Genomic DNA, 6,088 nt, shown 5'->3' on the forward strand with positions numbered 1-6,088 from the left:
AGCGGGGCTGCGGCCGGGCAGCCGCAGGGCTGTGGGGGTGTGTGGAGGTCTCTGGGTCCTCTGCCCGGCACCAGCGTCCCCGCGGGGCCTGGGCCTACGCCGCTACCGCAAGCCGGCTGCAGCATTCTTATATGGCAAGACAGCAGTGTAGACCAGCTCTAACCACAGCAGGCAAGCAAAATAACCTTTTTTTCAGACAATAAATAAAGCCAACATGCGAAAGAGCCGTGGAGGTGAAGAGGCAAAGAAGCTCTATTTTGCCACAGGACCAAGCCCTCTTGTCCTTAATTTCCAATCCAGTTCCTAAACCGTGGTATCCCTGTATTTAAAATTACAGGATTCAGCCAAGACACTGCTCAAGCAGCAGTCCACAGTTAAATCTGTAATGCATATCTGTTTTTCTCCATCATAAATCGCCTTCAATAGTGCATATTGCCAAATACAAGCTTTAGTAGTCCTCAAGCAATAATGCCTATCTATGGCAAACCTCAGTCTAGCATGTTCTCTCTTGCTGGGTTTACGGTATCTGGTGACCTGGCAGGAGAATTACGACAGGAAAAAGAGGTGCACAAAGCAGTAAAGAACCAAAAGGCAGCAAGGACTACTATGAAAGCATCATGAATGCTGGAAAGCCTTATGCAGCACTCAGATTTTGCCTTCCAGCCCCCTTTTCTCGCTTTATCACATCTTGTCTGATCCATCCCTGTTCGCACCTGTCTGGAACCTGGACCCCAGCAGGTTTTGCGGGGCACACACCAGGGATTAGGGCCCATAAATTGCATCAGCTCTCACTGTTATGTGTCTCCACAGCCTTCTGCAGCCCTGCTCCAAGCCACTTGTCCAACCCATCTATTCCTACCTCTTTCCCGCCATCCTCACTTCGTTCTCTTGTTCACAAGTCGTCCTACCAGCCCATAAGCTGTGCCACAAGAGCACTCCTTTATTAACTGCTTGTTCAGTGTCTGCTACTACCAGGCTGCTTGTTACCAGCTCACTTACCTCAGCTCTTCTTACCCACTCCCCAGTGCTGCTCTTGAAAAATATGGCAAAGTGCTGACGTACAGCCCTGTATCAGCTCTAACCACACTTGAACATTAAATGTTTCTTTATGTAAGGCTGTAGCAGAGGTCCCAACAGTGATCCAAGGCTTACAAGTAAGGGATACAGCTGTGCCAGATTAGCTTGTGCTCAACACCTCTGAAGCAGGCAGAGTGTGACCAGAAATAGCAGGAACTCAGAGAAGTTGAAGGGCTGGTGGAAGGTCCTAGAGCAGGTCGCAGCCAAGCCAACAATACAAGACATAGCTTCTTACCTTTCAGGAGCCATCGTTTTCACCAATAAAGCTTCCAGCAGTACCATTTGTAGTACTAGAGCCAGATTCTAGTACCAGGGAAAAGAATAGTTCACAGAACACAAAAAAAAAGTCTCCAAAACCCACAGCGAGCAGAAGCAATAGCATTATTTTATTCAACTATCTTCCCTATGTGCTGATAATGACTCATACAGTGGCCTAGACAGAGAGGATGGAAATCAGGAATCAATTTAACCAGTAAAGGTAGATCAGTCCCATCAGAAACATCATCGTGATGTCTCCACCATAGGGTGAACACATGCACAGAATCACAGTGATTTTCCCTGCAAACCTCTACTATGGTGTCATTTCTTAACACGTGGTTGCTTGCAACATAATGGAGTAAACTGTTATTCTCCCAACTGTTCGTCTATCAAATCAAAACACAACCTGATGGAGGAAAAAAAAATCCAGTTAGGAAGCATCTGTGGTGAAGTAGCCATTCGTGGGTTTTGTGCATAAATGATGAATAAAATTCTGTGAATACCTTGCATAGGGGAGTAATTTCTATAGAAACAGAAGGGAGAACTTAATGTGGGTGGGTGGGTGGCCCAGCATATGTGAAAGTCAGGGACTCCTTTGGATAATGTAAGATTTCAGTGATATTTTGTCCATGCCTGGATCCCAGCTCAACCATCTTTCTGATGGTTCTTTTCTTCTCAGGGGCCAAGAGGTCCTCATTTGAAACATCTTCCTGGAGAAAGGTGTGTTGGATTATATGATACCACTTATCAACTAATCATTGGTGCTTGAAAATTACTTGCTATGGTGATCTAGCAGCCTATAATCCTTGCAAAGGTATTGTTCTTCAAGTAGTTTTGTGAAAAATGCAAATACATTTTAAGATATATAGAGAAGTAAATCTTGTTCTATCTGTAGGCCACTAGCATGCCCAAGATTTGAGCTTTCCGAAGGAACAGGAAAGCTGTGCACAAACAATAAATAGTTCCGAGTCTTGCTTTGGAACCTTTTCCTGGTGGTGTCTCATGTTGAGTTCAAAATCTGTGCAATTGGACTTTTCGACTAAAGACAAAGCACAGCAGGGCAGGGAAGGTTATTACCTTGCAGATAATTTTCAGAGCATTCTTCTGCCAACTCAGCAATGATAGGGCTTGAGAATGTGTACCAACTTGTCCGGACAGGGGCTCGGTCAGTATCAAGATGCGAAAGTGAGCTCTGCAGTTACATAGAGACTCTCTGGTTTGACTCAGAAATGGCTTTTCTTTTCCTACTTGCAAGATTAGAGATGGAAAGGAAACATATGTAGAACCCCTTGTATAAAATGTTTCCTTTTGATACAATCTTTCAGGACAGAACAACCTGATGCAAACCACCAGTACTCCATTGGTGTGGAAAATGGATGCAATTCCTGTCTAGTGGAAACACTAAGGGTAGCACAGAGTCTTTTTCGGCGAGGTGATGAGAGAAGAGCTATGTATTATTACTTTGCAGACCTTGATTTTACGTTTTCCTTAATTTCAAAATATGCAAACCTTTGTATGGGCAATTTTAGGTCCCAGTGACTACCAAACCATGGGATTTACTATACATAGTTTCTAGCGAGCTATGACTGTCAGAGATAGTGGAGACTTACCACTGAAGTGAAGGATAGGTTTTCACTGGCAGCAACACTTCTGGCTTCTGGGTGAAAATTAAGAATCTTCAAGTAACATATTACCTCCCCCCCCACACATTTACAGAAAAACGTATGTAAAGCTTATATACCACACAGTACATCATGTATTGTGTACCTAAAAATTCAATTATGTACACATTTTATAAATAGTTATTTTCCGAGCACAAAGGCTGAGACACTGTGCAAAAAAGGCATGCAGCACAATTCTAAGCAAAGGGACAACCTGCATCTTTGGACTGCTGCAAAACCCCAAAATCACACTCAAGAGCTTTTTACTCTTACCTTTTTTTTTTTTTTCTTCACCTGTGGCCTCTTGGACATCTCAGGAATTGGGAAGGATCGAGGTATCTGGACAAGAGAGGCAGAAGGCTCCCACAGACCACTGTTTCACTGCCAGGAAGAAGTGCGGTCACAGGTTCTTGTGATAAATTACTGATCCCATTTGGAGCAATACTGGAGACTGCATAAAGCACCTACACATCTGACTAAGATTCTAGCAGACGTCCTACAGACACGGATTATAGGAAAGATGTACCAGAATACACTGAAGTAGTAATGAACGGCAATTCTGGAGCACCAAATGGAGGTGGTCTTTTTATAGAAAGTATCATCTGCAAGGTAAGATCTGAGTCAGCCATGTCAGCTTCTTCTGCCCTGTTCTACAGTGCATGCTCCGCACTTCTGGTGGTAATGGTGTTGGTAAAAACTGGAGGAAAGACAGCCACCTGCTCCTTCGATCTTTACTTAAAGGAACTAAGAACCATTTGACAGGTGACTATTAGCTCCATTCCCCGACACCCAGAACAACTTGTTAGAGAACGTATCAGAGCTTTCCTGAAGCCATTGGGAGGGCTTATCTTACTGATTCCAGCATCTCAAAATGCCTCAAACCAAAGCCTGATATTTCTTGTTCAGGCAAGCCGAAAGAAGAGCTCTGCGGAGTCCCTTCCCAGAGGAAAATCTGAATCTTCAAACCAGAAATCCTGCTCCTCACAAGTGTTTCAGTGATTCATTCAGTATCATTCTCATTAGTCATATTGACTTTTGGCCTGCTAGGTAGCAATGATTAAAACCTCGTTCTCTGCAAGAATCGGTAGTAGTTTGTAACTGGCACAGGTCAAACCATTAGTTCATTCAGGAATGAGCCCAAGAATACTTGGGTTATAGCAAGTGTATGTACAGGCGTTGTACTTACTGAAAATAAGTATCCTGATTGCTGACATTGGTAACGCGGGCCGCTCTCAAGCTCATGCTCTCTTGCAGAACCAGTTTTAAGGTCGTCTTAATTAGGTCGTCTTACATCAGACTGCAAGAGATACAAACCATCCAAGGATCTAAAGGCTACCGTACCAAGAAGATGGTATACAGGTGAGGAAGCCTGATGTGAAAATAAATATGTAAAACACTACAGATTGTACCAATAAGAAGCAAGAAGCACACCAAGCAATCATCATCAGGAACCCATGAAGAACTGATTCACAGATCAGCTCAGAACACCTTCTACACAGTGCACAATTTTGTCTTGGTATCATATGGGTTGCTTGAGTGACCACGAAAGCAAGCCATGAGGTAGCAATAATCCCAGATATACCAAAGATCTTATACTTGGGCTCGTGAACCTTTGCCCTGGAGGTGAGCAGAGATCTTTCAAAAATCACTGCCATGCAACACGTGAACACACGCACCAGCGTTCTCAAATAACACAAACACTATGGCTGTGAGCCATTAGGCAGACGGCCCTTAGACTGCAGGCTTTCCATCAGACTTTTACCTACACATTTCCAGTTACCTTCTTCCAAAACTTTTACCTTCTGAAGCTTCTTAACAACAACATATCCTTTTAAAAAATTGTGCCACTTACACATTAACTAAAGTAACCACTTGATGTACTGAGCACTAAAGTTTTGAGAAATAAAGCAATCTCATCTTCAGCAACAAGGCATCAAAACCCTTCGCACCAAAACATCTTCAGCCACAGATGCACATCAGTGGAAGTGTGGTTCCACAGAACTTTTGAAAAGCAGTTTCATTCCCTCCTTCTTAAATAATGCACTAATACAGCTACAAATGGCTAGAGAGATGAGAAACAGATCGTTAAGTATTAGAAATGGAAGTAATTTACACTAACATGCTCTGTGGACTAAAACAGCTTTTGGAAACCAAGCCCATTCACCTGTCTAAAGGAAGTGGATTCAGAGTATGTTAAAATATTGACAACATCCATGGAATGGTGCAAGTCTAAGCAGAACTGTCTTCTCTCCCAGGCTGCTGCTCTTGTGACTTCCCAACCAATTTCACATTCTCATTTTATTAAAGAGAAGATTAAGCTGATGGTGAATTAACTCCCTTTTCTCTGTACCTGTCAATTCCTGTTGCTCTGAATCTCAAAAGATTTGCATTAATTTTTTTTCCCATTAAACTGCAAATGCAGAAAATCTTCCCGTCATGACTTTTTCCAGTTCTTTCTTTTCTAGGCTGAACTCTACCTGGTTTATCCTAAATTATCCTGGTCTGTCCTCTGGTTATTTGATACTCCAAGACTTCAGACTTCACAAATAAAAGCTTTTCGATTTCATTATAGCATCACATACAACCATCACTCTCTCTAATCTCACAGTTCTCACTGGTCTTTCTTATTCCATCTAAAACCATTACCTCACTCTTCCAGTCATATTTTCTAAGCTCACAGCTTTTTCCCCTTTGTACTAATTATTTCTTCCTATGCTTTAAGCAAAAGGCCATTATACCTTTTAGCCACAGTTCCCTATCAAGACTGTCTGTGTTGTGGCATATAAGTGTCAGGGGCCTTAAATGAAACTTTATTTTCACATTCTATAGGATAGGGCCTATGTTTCCTTCATGTCCTGCTCAGCATAAGGTCAAAAAAGTTACCACTACACCAACATAGTATATAGCACACGTATGTCTATGCACATACAGATGGGGGTTTTTTTTGAGGACGAGGAGGTGGTGTATTACCATCTCCTTGCCTGTAAGGAAAGGAAACACCATTTCTACTTCCCACCATCTAGCACAAAATAATAAAACATCTCAGGCTATCAAGATGTATTATGAAATTACACCTTGTTAGTTAACAAGAA

The sequence above is a fragment of the Fulmarus glacialis genome, unplaced genomic scaffold, assembly GCF_000690835.1.
Source record: "Fulmarus glacialis isolate BGI_N327 unplaced genomic scaffold, ASM69083v1 scaffold19312, whole genome shotgun sequence".
Classification (NCBI taxonomy): domain Eukaryota; kingdom Metazoa; phylum Chordata; class Aves; order Procellariiformes; family Procellariidae; genus Fulmarus; species Fulmarus glacialis.